Source organism: Pseudophryne corroboree, chromosome 11 (genome assembly GCF_028390025.1).
Source record: "Pseudophryne corroboree isolate aPseCor3 chromosome 11, aPseCor3.hap2, whole genome shotgun sequence".
Taxonomy (NCBI): domain Eukaryota; kingdom Metazoa; phylum Chordata; class Amphibia; order Anura; family Myobatrachidae; genus Pseudophryne; species Pseudophryne corroboree.
The window spans coordinates 280,011,522-280,026,948 of NC_086454.1; the positions used below are offsets into that span (position 1 = coordinate 280,011,522).

The following is a 15,427-nucleotide window of genomic DNA, read 5'->3' on the forward strand; positions in this document are numbered from 1 at the left end:
AAACGTCCTCTTCCTGTCAATCACCTTACGAACGCCTTGCTATCTAAATTTTCGCACCATCCTGTTGCTGTTTTTTGCACTGCGCATTGCAGTGTATATGCATGCACAGTCATTCGATAATCGGCCACTCTGTGAATTCGCACAACAGCGATCAGATCTGAATCAGACTCCATATTGGGTGCAAATGCATGTATGTATTTTGCCTTCAGGGTAAATACTGGCTGCTTTTGCATGTAGCAAAAATAAATAAATTACTGTACAGCTTTATTTTCACGCTAAGATTTGGAATAAAGGTAGGACACACCCTTTCAAAATATAAATCTCCCTGCATATTTTCAATCTTCCCCACCTACAGTGCAATATGGCTTTGCAAAGGTGCAAATTGCTCTTTTTACTGCATTTATTGATTTGCCCCAGTTCTAAAACAGGACCAAAATGTCTGTTTATAAGTAAAAGGAAATGTATAGGGAAAAGGGCCTGAACGGTTATTTCCACACAGCCACTCTGAATAGCGGATACAAAAGGTTTTGATTCTATGACCAACACCATTGTCAATTTATTTACTATAAATAAAGTTATTCTAATAAGACAAAAGACAGATAACAAATGACTACATCATTTCGATTTCCCAATGTCAGATCCCAATTCTTAATATTTGTCTATAAGAGTAGTGACATGTTGTACAGGACATTCCTCCTACTCTGAATATTGAATGCCTATATCAGTATCTAATCTTTATGTTATGTTACTAATTATTGCATAGAAGTTTAAAAAGTACAGAAAAAATGTAACCATGAACAAGTTATGCTGGGAGTTGTAGTACCCCAACGTCTGCCTAGCAGATACATATTAGACTAATCTGGCCAAGACACGCTTTTAAGTCCAACAACAATATCTTGCTATTTTCACATTCTGGCAACCGTAATATTTTGTAATAGTAAAATGTTTTTAAAAAAAGTGATATCCCATTTTCTCTATTAGCCTCACCATGCAACATAAGGCCTTCATTAGGCTTTGGAATGAAGGGATCATGTGCAAAGCGCCCGAAGATTGTGAAAAGATGTGCATATGCAAGAGGAATGAAAACATCAGACAACCTGAGAGGGAATCACTTCCAGATGTTTAAATACTGTAGCTGTAAACCCCCCTACCCCCTTCCACACATACAGCACCCCTCACACTTCCCCCCAGCCCACAAAAACAGTCCAGGGTTGCTTGTGGATTTACCAGGATCTCTGACAGCCATGAAAACAATTTGCCTTGCAGGAATTTTGTCTTACTGCTCAGACTGAAGTATTTCCAGATGAAAAAGGCATTGTCTCTGGCATATTGAAGGTATCAATGTGAGGGAACCAGTCAGGAAATGAAACCCGAAAGCAGCAAATAACAAACGGCATGTCACCAAGTGCCGAATGATGATTAAAACGTCCTACATTTTCCATTTACATCTGTGCAAGCACTTTTCTTGCCATAGTGCCTGTAAGTCATTTAAACTAAACATAAGGGGGGCTCGAAATGGAGAACTGGCAAACAAACAATGCATTAAAAAAAAGAGCAATATCTCGTAGATTTTCCTTTCACTACACAGCCCCGGGTACTGAGGAAGTTAGCGTTGAGTGGAAACAATTGGTGCAAGCTGTTTTCCGTCAGTGCCGCATACTAAACATGCGCCACCTCTATGAAAACAACTTATTATTACCATCCTTGCTTGCGTTGAGGGTGGACCATACTTGCCTACCTGACCCTCTCCATGAGGGAGAAAATGCTCTGTTCCTGGACTTTCGTGGTAATGTATGATTGCCATCACCTGTGGTGAGCTAGTTAATTGATAAGAAAGGTGTTTCACCACAGGTGTTGGCAATCATACATTACCAGGAAAGAACAGGAACAGAGCATTTTCTCCCTCATGGAGAGGGTCAGGTAGGCAAGTATGGGGTGGACCAGTAATAAAACCTAAAAGAACCTATTTTGAAATCCTGCATAAAAAATAATATGCTTTTTTAAAGCTTGAAAGCATTGCTTGGCTCAGTTCTAAATACAATAAAGGCCTTTCTACATCTATCACAAGGATATTGCAAGCCACCAAGGACTGCAGGCCTAAGTGTAGATTTACTAAAACTTCTAAAAATGAAAAGTGGTGTTGTTTCTCATAGCAACCAACCAGATTTGAGCTACCATTTCTCCATTGCATCCTAGAAATTGATTGGTTGCCACGGACAATACCACTTTTCATTTTTAGAAGCCTTAGTGAATCTATCCTCTAGTGTCTTTTGTATCTTGTACATAAACTTTAAATCCTTGATTAGGCAATAATTATCCCTCACAATGGAAATATAATGGATGATATCACCATTAATTGATCATATTAATATAGCAAACAGATAATGGTAACTTTTTTTTAACCTCTCGCTGAAAGGCCTCTCCGGTTGAATCATTGTCGGTAATACATTTTGAGAATACATTTTACAAACGATTGTGTCCGTATTACAGAGCAAAGGAACTTTTTCCTTAATTTTAAAAATATCACCACATTCCAGCGGAGTATAGAGACCTGCAGAAATCCACCAATACACTATGGTTTTGTTTTCACATAGACTTATTAAACTCTGCTGAAACAATATTTTCTGTGCCAAAATGGCCTTTAACCTTAAACATAAGTCTGGTACTAGATAAACACAGGCTTCATTGTATAGTCCACTGAGACTGTTATAGGCTGTTTAGGGGCCTAACCTTAATTGTTCAGCAGAGAAGTTTAAATGTAGATCTCATTGGCTGAGCCTGCTAATTAGTCCCAGACACAGACTATGCAGAGATTCTGAGCCTTCAGAAACAAAGCATTTAAAAAAAAAAAAGGGCCAATAACTAGCTGTTTTACTTATCTGGAACCTCAACACGAAAACAACGCAAAACAAATATTTGAATACAAAATATAGAATATTTTCGACAAGCGACAGCAATGCTTTAAATTTAATTGCACTATGAAAAAGGTTTGTCTACATGAACAACTGAAATAAAAACCACCTACAAACTTTATGGGTAACTGCATTGTAGGACAGACATACTTTAATAGAAAACCATATCATCGAGAGCCTTTTTTTCCCAACATCCCTAAAATCTGCTGTCTAAAGAAAATGATCAAAAACATCACGACTGCTAGTGATTTATATTTAATGGGCCATGAGTGTTTTAGGCCTAAAAGTTTGCAAGAAATTCAGGAATCCTTATTAAAAGTGGAACATTCAGAACCTGACTCTAACAGCGGGATCCCACTTAAACGGCAGTCTGTTTTTTCTTTTTTCTATCCGCTCCATTTTTCTAGAGCATTTCACCCCTTTGTGCAGGAGCGGTTGGATACTGTGCATGAAATCTGCCTGTAAGGTCCTTGGTCCCCTAACGGGAAGCTTGCCAAACTTAATGTCAATGTCCACTTTTGGAAAACATGAAATAAACTTTATATTTCTAATTTTGTTAAACACACAAAAATTCAAATAACTGCATTATATATTCTTCTCTTACAGACCTTTTTAATATCAAATTATTATTATAATTTTTTTTATAAATTTGCTAATAAACAATGGTGGTACATAATCAGGAGGCCACCAGACTGAGCTTTGCAATTTGTCAGATTTTAACAGTACAATATTTAACTTTTTGTGTGTCAGTGATTACAATTTGTACTGTAGTACAAGAACTATGTAAGCTTATTCTCCTTGTACAACACTATGGCTTATGCTGGTGTTTATTGGTTATATCATACTCTATACAATACAAACGAATATACTTTATATATGTATATAAGTCTTTCAGTCCAGGAATACATCCTTTTCAATACAATATGTTGCGTTACCATGTAGACAAAACCTTGATGCCACTATTTTACATCCAGCTTATGAGCACAATGTAATAAAATGTAAGTACTCTGTTCTGCTGGTGCCTCAATGTGAGGTGATAAGAAGACCTGAATTTTCTTTCTCGTAAAAATTCAGACACTTCACAATCATCCACTTGTCTTGTAAGTCTTCAGCGGAAAAAGAATTGATTTAGACACACTTTATAATGGTAGCTGAGGACTTGCCTGTTTTAATTAAATACAAAGGTTATTTTATTAACGTAGTAGAATTGAGAAGGGGAATGTAACAGTGAGGCTGCACTTACAACACAAAATATATACATATATATTAAAAATAGTATAAAAAAAATGCAACAGCTATGAAGTAAGGAAGATACCTCTCTGTCAGTGGTCTATTATGCTTTCTCACTGAACTGTTACTTGATTAAATAATTCAAAAGAAAATCTATTCTTCATGGGAGATGCAGTTTTATCCTTGATCAACTGAAAGGCTATCCATCCAGAGGCTAGAGTATGGTCACACAATGCAGGGCTGCGATCCTTCTCCTAATAATAGCTGCTAGACTGTATATTATATAAAAGAGAGGTGCACAGACATGCACTGAATCTGCAACACTTCAGAACCCAGAGGGGCTTGCGATGTAGTCAGTACATATCTTTATTACCTAAGCAGGATTAGATGCAGTGAATTCCCTAACATACTGCGCTCTTTAGAGGGTCACCCCCCCCCCCCTTCCCCTCCTTTCCTGCAAAGAGTTTGTTAATAAAGATACCCTAAGGATGCATCCTTCTACAGCCACAGGATGTGTTTGCAATTAAATATTTAGGGTGCTATCCAAGAAATCAATGCATCTGGGGAAGGTAGAGTCATTTGCATGGTGAGACATTGTCTCACCGAGGTAAGCTCTTTTCAGGCTATATGCTATTGAAGCATTAACCCTTTAGATACCATGAAGGCCTGAAACACAAGGATGAGCAATTAAAGAGTTAACGACACAGGATAATGAAGTTGGCATGCAGCAGCTGCCTCTCCCTGCACAACCAGACCCCCCTTGTAACATCACCCCCTGCCAATAAGGCTCATAATAATGCAGATTTTTTTTTTTTTTTTTGTGTACATCAAATTAACCTCTTCTGTGCCAATGGGGTTGCTAAAGTCCCTCTGCCACAGAAGAGAGTTATGCATGCACAGTTTAGAAAACTCTATTTAACCATTTCACAGGGCAAGGCAGATATATCAGAGTTTATTTTCAAACAACTGTCCCACAGGGAGGTATTTTAACCCTTAAGAGGGAAAAGCAATCAGGCATTATTTTTGTTACCCCACCCCCCTAGAAGAAAGGTGATGTTGTCTGTGCCATCAATCAGACAGATGAACTGGAATGCCTCCTGGCACAGGGGTGGTTAAACTGAACCAAGTGAATTTTAAACAGGATTTTTTTTTATACTCCAGATTATCCCCAGATATGTCCTCTTCTGCACATCTCATCCCATTCTGTCACCTCCATCAGACGCAAAGGTCCACACAGCCCCCACTCTGTGCCAAGAAAGATGTGCTCAAAAATATATATATAAAAAACATAATAACAAAACAGGGGGCAAAGTAAACAAGTGAAATAAAACAATAAAAAATAAGGGCAATATTTGTGATTTTTGTAACCAAAATGCCAAACATCAGCCATAAGATCCTTCCTATGTGGCAAGTAGGGATGGAAAGGTACCAAAGCTCCAGTGTGGTTCTCAAGGAGCTCAGAGGATTGGCTTTGGATGGGCAAACAGTTGCTCCTAGCCCAACCTGGCTTATTGCATTCCTCCAGGAGTAGAAATATCTCTAGTCTCCTTTCCCCCATGGAGCTGCCAGCTTCGCCAGATCCCCAGGGTGGCATTCTGTAGGAATACGCAACTGGCAAGAGGACAAAGATGCAATAGACAGGGAGACAGACAGGGATCCCTTCTGGGTGGAAGGGGTGCCAGGGTCCTTACCTTGGTGGCTTCTTCAGATGGCACTAGAGAGAAATAATAAGGTCCCAGTCACATGGAGAACCAACAGCATCCCAAAGTCCTGTACACTCCAGTCCTGCAAGGAGATCCGAGTGAAGCTTGGAGCTTCTGGCAAGGAATGCAACAGAGAGAGAGATAGAGAGAGAGAGAGGGAGGGGGCAGGCTAGGGCTGAGAGCAAGCTGCTGACGGAGGGAAGGAGAGGGGGCCAGTGAGAACAGAATCACATGAATAATTGCAAGAGGCAGGGGTCTCAGACTTGTGAAGATGAGGAGTGTTGTCCATCAGAGCTGACCCTCATCCCCTCTCTGCATCTTCCTCACTGACACTATCTGAGAGATGCAATCATGGACAAAGTGATGCAAAGACTGGATTGAAGCAAACAGATTGCACAGCCATGGGAGCATATGGTATAAGAGGGGGGGTTGGAGAGGGTGGGAGTGCTCAGCACCCCTGTGATCAACACCAGGTTTTGGGGATACTTTGTGGCATCTTGGGGGGGAGTCAGTGTTATCCAGCGGATAAACTGTGTGTGTGTGTGTGTGTGTGTGTGTGGAATGTCTGTTTGCTTTCATTACGTCCAAGAGGGATTTAGATTTGCATAAAATATGCATTCATTTGGAGGGATTGATAGAGGGAGAATGCTAGGAGGGGGTGTGGAGTGAAAAGGGGGAGATTCTGCCAAATAAACTGTATAAAGTGTTGAGTTCAAGAGCTGTGGGAGGCTGGGCTAAAGCAGGTCAAAATAGAATGCAGAATAGCTGCAGCCAAGGGAAGATGCACAGTTTAGACACTGTGTACACTGATCAATGGACAACTAGGCTATTGGGCTAGTGTATTTATACAGGCTGACCAAGATATATGCAAATGATGTCTCTCACTTTCCCATTCATAAAACTGCTACAAAAACATTATTTATTGTCATGTTAATTCTTAGAATCCTGACAGGCACATGCATTTGATAGATGTGCTTTATCTTTACCAGAGTCATTTAGCACAGGGTAACCATGCTTGCTCTTATTTTCATACCTTATTTTCAGCATAGAAATGGTTAATTATTACTACCAGTGCCCTCAGGATTAAGTTCTGCTCCTTAACTTCTCCAGGATAGAGGAGTACAGTGGAGATATGCTAGCAGCCCTGCATGAAAGCAGTCAAAGGAATCTTCTTTTTTGTTTATGATTATATAGAGTTTAGTTATTCTTCACTAGATTGCTAGTTCTTTAGGTGAGTGTTTTCTCTGAAACTGAAAATGCCAGGCTTGTGTGGTTGGCACAGTGTACATACTTCGGAGTTTCCTGATGTGGAGTAATCATTCCAAGATTAATCTTTGACGCAGGCGTTGGTATGAATGGAGATATTTACTAATGTGTCCCAGCTGCGTGAGTGATGCAATGCACAGAGGACTTGGAGCTACAGGGTGTTTTCCTGGAGAAATCTGGTGCTTTCATGTAGAGATCTTCTGCAGAGTGGAGGCCTGGATGGTTTGCCACAATTATTAGCCGGGACATTATTTACTTACTAAATCTATCATTTGTAACATGCACAGTGTAATATGCAGCTTTATTCTGCACAAAATGAGGTGTTCTTGAGGTAAATCCATAGTCTTTTTCACAAATAAAGATGTTTTCCTCGGAGGATAGGTGAACTTTGATTTCTGCATCATGCACATCTCTCTGCAAGTCTCGGTGGGCCACACTTGTCACCTCAGCTCCATTTTGGGGTCACTGGTTTTCGCTCCATTCCTGCCAGGACATTAGAAGAAATCTCAGTGTTCTCAAGACTCTCTTGATCCCGTTAGTAGAAATTGTCAAGTCTTATGGTCGTGAAGATGTTAAATGACATTATTTCAAGAGATTCAAGCAGAAAATAAAACACTTTAACATTCACAGATTTTTTTGTTAGAGCGTATTACCTTTGTAGAACCACAGTCTTATATGAATGATACATTATTAGGTATTTATGTTCTTCAGCAGCTCCTCTTTAAGATGTATCTTGTGTTTTATATACATATCTCACTTTCTCAATGCAAACTAAAAATAAAAACAAAATGGTGGGCCCGACTCATGTTTGTACGCAATGCCGATGTTTTCACAATGGAGCAATTATCAGCAGACTGTGCATGTGCCACGATCGGACTGTGCAGTGTGCACGCGATTGTGCTCACACCGCCTTTTTTTTAAATTCAGAGTGATAAACAGGAAGGGACCATTTGGGGACGTTAACGTGGGAGAGGTGGCAATGCAGGGGTGTCATGGCGTTTTTAAATTGTGTATCTGCCCGCCGTCAGCTGCGATCATGTACATAGAAAAATTTGGCACCAGCGTTGCTACTGCCGCGGCCACTCTGCGTAGCCATAGGTCAACCTTGGAAGTCGACGTTCCTCATTATTGCATTGGTGCTGAGTATGAGTACGCAATTGTGGAGGACTTTGCACACCGGAACTGCTTCTTTATATGAGCACTTATTTGTCTGCCAAATATTTTAAAAGGTGCACGCCCACTTTCTTGTTCTTGGGACTGCACCTGTACAATCAGCCTGGGCCAGTATTTACTAAAAATCCGAGTTTGTCCGATTTGTGTTTTTTTTTCTAAGTCCCAATCCGGGAATTCACTAAGCACCAATCTCGGCAGTGTTTGGACTATGCGTAATGGTTTGAATGACAACATTCAGAAATACGAATGAATAGACCATCGGTCAAACGCGGCTGTTATTTCATTGAATCCGGGAATTCACTATTCATTCGTATTTGGGTGTTAGTTTCTGAGTGCTCAAGTGCGGGTCTGTTTTTTTTCGATTCGTTAAAAAAAGCAGCAAAAAAATAGACCTGCTTTTTCCAGTCGAGTTTGGATAACCATGCACGAATCAGTGAGATCTGTGCATGGTTATCTATGGGAAAGGGTCTGTTTAGTGTAAAATCTGAAAAAAAAATTGCGTGGGGTCCCCCCTCCTAAGCATAACCAGCCTCGGGCTCTTTGAGCCGGTCCTGGTTGAAAAAATATGGGGGGGGAAATGACAGGGGTTCCCCCATATTTAATCAACCAGCACCGGGCTCTGCGCCTGGTCCTGGTTCCAAAAATACGGGGGACAAAAAGCGTAGGGGTCCCCCGTATTTTTGAAACCAGCACCGGGCTTCACTAGCCAGGTACATAATGCCACAGCCGGGGGACACTTTTATACTGGTCCCTGTGGCCCTGGCATTACATACCCAACTAGTCACCCCTGGCCGGGGTACCCGGGAGGAGTGGGAACCCCTTAAATCAAGGGGTCCCCCCTCCAGCCACCCAAGGGCCAGGGGTGAAGCCCGAGGCTGTCCCCCCCCATCCAAGGGCGGCGGATGGGGGGCTGATAGCCTTGTGAAAAATGTGAATATTGTTTTTAGTAGCAGTACTACAAGTCCCAGCAAGCCTCCCCCGCAAGCTGGTACTTGGAGAACCACAAGTACCAGCATGCGGTGGAAAACCGGGCCCGCTGGTACCTGTAGTACTACTACTAAAAAAATACCCCCAAAAAAACAGGACACACACACCGTGACAGTATAAGTTTATTACATACATGCACACCTCCATACACACATACTTACCTATGTTCCCACGAGGCTCGGTCCTCTTCTCCATGTAGAATCCTCGGGGTACCTGTGAAAAAAATTATACTCACATAATCCAGTGTAGAATCAGACCTTTGTATAATCCACGTACTTGGCAAAATAATAAAACGGAAACCCGACCACGCACTGAAAGGGGTCCCATGTTTACACATGGGACCCCTTTCCCCGACTGCCAGGACCCCCCCTGACTCCTGTCAAAGAGGGTCCCTTCTGCCAATCAGGGAGCGCCACGTCGTGGCACCCTCCTGATTGGCTGTGTGCTCCTGTAGTGTCTGTCAGGCAGCACACGGCAGTGATACAATGTAGCGCCTATGCGCTCCATTGTAGCCAATGGTGGGAACTTTGCGGTCAGCGGTGAGGTTACTTTCGGTCAACCGCTGACCAGTATAAAAGTGTCCCCCGGCTGTGGCATTATGTACCTGGCTAGTGGAGCCCGGTGCTGGTTTCAAAAATACGGGGGACCCCAGATGCTGAGGGGGACATTGCTGTACAGTGCTGCTGATGGGGACAAATCCCTGTGCAGCCGGAGACCCCCTGAGCTGCCACATCATCACTGGGCCTCCTCTACTGTATTAAGCTCATTGGGTACGACACACAAAGTATCATAGTTTTGCAACAGTGTGCCTACAATAGTACTGCCCAGCATTTGTCATGAGAACCTTTGCGTGTCGCTATGCTGTGCCACAAATAGCCAGGTTCAGACGTTACCTCTTTTTAGCACCACATAGCATCTTTTTCGCATTGCAGCAGCGCACAAACAAGATTGTAGTGTACTAAGAGCTAATGGGGGTAATTCAGAGTTGATCGAAGCAGCAAATTTGTTAGCAGTTGGGCAAAACCATGTGCACTGCAGGTGTGCAAGATATAATATTTGCAGAGAGAGTTAGATTTGGGTGGGTTATTTTATTTCTGTGCAGGGTAAATACTGGCTGCTTTATTTTTACACTGCAATTAAGATTTCAGTTTGAACACAACCCACCCAAATCTAACTCTCTCTGCACATGTTATACCTGCCCCCCCTGCAGTGCACATGGTTTTGCCCAACTGCTAACAATTTGCTGCTGCGATCAACTCTGAATTAGGCCCAATGCTAAGGACACCCTTAATGATGTATGTACCCAGCCGGCAGCACCGGTGATAGAAAGATATGTCAGCCATGCCTTACATACTGAATTATATATCGTGTGACATATTGTGTGATATTTGGCTGCATTAAACTGTATCATGTCATTTGCCAGGTCGCCCCGTCAGGTGTGCAGCAGATGACCCAGGAAACGACCCATGGGAGTGCGCAGTAGTGAGTACACACTAGACCAGTGTTTTTCAACCACTGTGCTGTGGCACACTAGTGTGCCCTGGGCAGTCTCCAGGTATGCCGCCATAGTAGCACAGTCAGGCCCATCAGTGTTTTGCCGCTACTGAGGCCCTGGAACGATCAATACTGGTGGGTTTAGTGGTTGCAGAGCCAGTTCTAATTTTGGGCCCGGGCAGTGTTGGGCTCTTCTGGCTTTCTCAGATGTGGCTCAGGCGTTACCTATGGAGAAGCTGCGACATGACATCCTAGGACATGCAACTGCACCATGCATCACCATTATATTTGAGTGTGCCTTGGCAATATTTAAATCTTGTTCAGTTTGCCGCAAGTTGTAAAACGTTGAAAATCTCTGCACTAGACGATGTGCCCGATATGATGGTCCAATCAGCTGGATCAGACAGCATATAACCTAGTGCGTACCCAACTTTAGAATTTGTACTTTTCTCGCAACCGTGGCAGTGTAAATTCACAGGATGCTGCATGGTGGGAGTCATTGACCAGCTCAGTCACAATGGTCCCCAGTCTCTTGCCTTTTCTCAGATTGGCGTCAATGTCGCACTGCTATAGCACTAGTGGTGTGCAGGGTATGAAAACTTTGTGCTTTTATTGCATTAGTAGTGAGACGCAACTTTAGTTAAAGAATACACATTGTGCAGCTTAGTTGTATTTTTCGTGGTGCTCCATATGGGGCTTGTGGTGATTTGAGGATAGGTTAGTGAACACATATCTGTGTATGATTCCAGAACAAAGCTCAGTCTAAGCAGCTGCAAAATTCAAGTCCTTTTGAGGAAAGCTACCGTGCGTGCCCATTGGCACAGCATGGAAAGTATGCATACTGTTTATCCTTTATTGTATTTAGTAATCTAAAATAATCAAGCTCCTCTGTGCTGCAATCTACTCCCCTGAGCCTGTTTAATGTCCGCTCCTCCACAAACACTGGCGTCTTGTTCTTGGCTCTCCATTCACTTTGGGCCTGTATCGGAGGTGGACGCAGCAGCTGTGCAAAAATATGCTAATGCAACAGCAGACACCTTGTGTTAAAAGGTACCCACTACCTGCATCTCAGATCCGATACCTGCATCTGAAGTTGCAGCGTCGGATCACCATGGCGACTATCAGGCAGGTATCGGCTATCTGCATAACACTAAGGTTACTCAGAGTGGCCACCACATCTCTGCTGCCGAGGCCAGAAAATCTGTGTCAGAAGATGCCATAACTGGCCTTGGCACTCCCACAAAGTGGAGGGGACGCGCCTCTGTTTTGTGAAATGGACCCCTCCCCCAAGTGGCCGCAATCTGCAACGTCCTGCACACTCAGTGGGCTAGATGCACCATCGCATGGAGAGTAATAAAACGGAGAGAGAAAAAGCACCAGCCAATCAGCTCCTAACTGACATGTCACAGGCCCTGTTTGAAAAGTGACAGTTAGGAGCTGATTGGCTGGCCATTTAGCACTTTCCATTTTATCACTCTCCAAGCGATGATGCATCTACATGACATTGCAGCATATGTGCACTGTGGCCCCAGTGCATGCACAGTCCTGAAAGCATTAGTCAATTGCAACCAATTGGGGACTGAATTAGACCCTTTAAGCAGAAATGTGGCTAAAAATATGCTATCCACAAATGATCTTCATTTTCTTTACTCACGTGCACGGAGGTTCCTTTAGAAGTCTACAAGTGTCACTCTCACTGTCCGTCTTAGACACATGGCACCTCCCTCCAAACATGGCAAACTTCATGCACTTTGTGTATAACATTACACGCGGCATTTGAGAAATATTGATGTACAATGGTGACTTTCCTGGCTCTTAATTACTGGTACATAGAACTGATGGTTTCACTACAGCAATATAGATTTCTTTTTTATTTTGCCCAACACCAGAGCTGCCATGTGATATTTGGGGCCCAGTACTTGGAGGGGGCATGGCCATGGTGTGGGGGACTAGTCACGCCCCACTGTCTGGCAGTCCTGAGCACTAGACTGGGCAGCATACTTTACACACGTCACTATCAGCGCCCATGCTCATAGCAGCTGTCTACTCAACACATACCTCATTATAGGACCAGATTTATCAAGCCTTGGAGCAGGGGCGCTTTAAGAAAGGAAGAGGCCCGGGGACAGCCTCCTCCGTTCGGGCCCCCTCCTCCCTGCTGGCAGCGCTGAGAGTCTGAGCACAAGAGCGTTCAGACTCTACTGCACATGCACAGATCTCTGGGAAAATGGCATGGCGGCCATTTTCCCAGTGATTTTTGTGCTGCGCATGCACAGAACATGAAAATGGTCGCTGCGCCATTTTCACAGAGTTTTAACACCGCCCTGGACGTCGACGCGGGACTCGGGAGGGATGAGTATTTAGAAAATGGGTGCAGCGTGTGCCCCCTCTGGACTCAGGGGCCCGTGTGCACCGCACACACTGCACCTATTATAGAAACACCAGTGCCTTGGAGAGTGATAAATTGCATGGTGATAAAGTATTATCCAATGAGCTCCTATCCAAGGTGGGGATGTAATAGGGTGTGAGAACCAGAAAAAGAAAGATTTTGTGAGAGTTTTCTAGGGTTTTTAAAGTGGCAATCATTTACAAAGTAAAACCAGATTGATTTTGCTTTAGAAATGATTGCCACTTTAAAAAAAAAAAAAAAAGAAACCTCTCATAAAATCTCTCACTTTCTGATTCTCACACCCTATTACATTGCCCCCCAAGGCTTGATAAATCTGGGCCTACATTTAGAAATGTGAAAACAGGACAAAATAAACCCCCCACAAAACTGACCTGGTTCGCCCACTTCGGTAGAAACTGACCACTGTGTAAACTCCATCCTTTGCAAGGTCCTATCCCGCAGAAATCGGAGCAGTTGGGAGGGATACCATAGCACAGACCACACTTACCGACAATCTAGCTGCCCCCTCCGGGAGGAGGCAGTCAGGTCGAAGCAGCGGGGGCGTGGCGAAGATGGATGATGACGTTTAGGGGCGGGATTGGGGGCGTAACCGCATGTCCGTGTCATCTTGGCTCCGCCTCCTGTCTAACAACGCCGATAATATTGGCATTGCAAGGAAGGGGGCGGGCCGGGATGGCGCGAATCGCGTCATCTGACCGCCAACTTTGACTGCGCCATCGGGAGTTTGTCAGGGGATTCAGGGGGGTTGCGGGCGATGGCCGCTCGGCCGGGAGACTTGCCCACTCTTCTGGGGGCCGGGAGCGCCACCCGATTTTCGGGAGCCTCCCGGCCATTCCGGGAGAGTAGGCAAGTATGGCATAGACCAGTGATTTTCAACCTTTTTAAACTCGTGGCACACTAAACAAGATTTCAAAATTGCTAAGGCACACCATCGGTTGTTTTAATGCAACACACCTGCCCCCCAGTAATGCCACACACCGCCACCCCCCCAAGTAATGCCCCATACATGCCCTCATATTTCCCAACATCAGCACCCCCACTTAGTAATTCCACACACATGCCCCAAATAGTAATTCCACACACCAGCTTCCCCCTTACCAGCTCCCCCCCCTTAGTAATTCCACACACCAGCTCCCCTTTACCAGCTCCCCCCTTAGTAATTCCACACACCAGCTCCCCTTTACCAGCTCCCCCCTTAGTAATTCCACACACCAGCTCCCCTTTACCAGCTCCCCCCCCTTAGTAATTCCACACACCAGCTTCCCCCTTACCAGCTCCCCCCCCTTAGTAATTCCACACACCAGCTTCCCCCTTACCAGCTCCCCCCCCCCTTTAGTAATTCCACACACCAGCTTCCCCCTTACCAGCTCCCCCCCCCTTAGTAATTCCACACACCAGCTTCCCCCTTACCAGCTCCCCCCCCCCCCCTTAGTAATTCCACACACCAGTTCCCCCTTATAATATATAGCGGTGAGGAGTGCCTGGAACTCACCACGGATCAGCAAGCAGAGCAGCGTGTGAGTGGGCGGGCGCAGAGACAGCCGGACCGTGACCTATGGTGAGTCATAGGTCACGGTCCGGCTGACTCTGCGGAATGGATATGAACAGGATGCTGCAGGTCTGTGAGGCAGGCGGGCGGCGGCGTGCGGAGCTCTGACAGTGAGAGCGGGTCCGTGCAGCGGGGGCGGGTAGCGCCAGTGACAGCTCTTAATGGCGGCAGTGAGCGGGTCCGTGCGGCGGGGCGGGTGACAGCTCTTACTGGCGGCAGTGATCGGGTCCGTGCGGCGGGCGGCGAGCGGCGGCACACTCAGCAACTGGTCGCGGCACACTAGTGTGCCGCGGCACACCAGTTGAAAAAGGCTGGCATAGACTAACCATAAAGGCACGCTGTAGATATATCTCATGTTGCTTTTTGTTTAGGTACAGACATGAAAATCTCTGTAAGAATAATGCAATGGAATCTTTGCCATTGCCGGCACGTATTTACTGTTCACCAGGGCTGGCTCTACCATTAGGCAGCTTTAGGCGGCTACCTAGGGGCGCCAGCCCATGGAGGGTGCCACTGAATTCATCTAGCAAACAATGAAGGATGTCTCTGTATGTAGCCTTCTCTTTTTACACTGTGCTGGCTGCTGCTTCGGGTCTAATCAGGTGCAGCCACCACTATCAGGCTTTACCACATAGTGCCTCAGCGCTTCCTCTGCGCCGACCCGTGTAACATCAAGTCACGTGAAGGCACATAGGAGGCGGAT

At 44.7% G+C, this 15,427-nt stretch overlaps 1 protein-coding gene across 2 annotated transcripts in view; it reads right to left on the bottom strand.

Moving 5' to 3' along the window:
* Positions 1-15,427, bottom strand: part of CDH11 (cadherin 11) — a 260,594-nt gene that overhangs the window by 184,133 nt on the left and 61,034 nt on the right. Inside the window, exon 1 of one of the 2 annotated variants that reach the window (XM_063945397.1) lies at positions 5,834-6,250. The exons of the other annotated variant lie outside the window; for it this stretch is intronic. The gene's annotated coding sequence lies outside the window, so the exon portion shown is untranslated. Of the gene's footprint in view, positions 1-5,833; positions 6,251-15,427 lie in introns of those variants that run through there. 2 annotated transcript variants of the gene reach the window in all.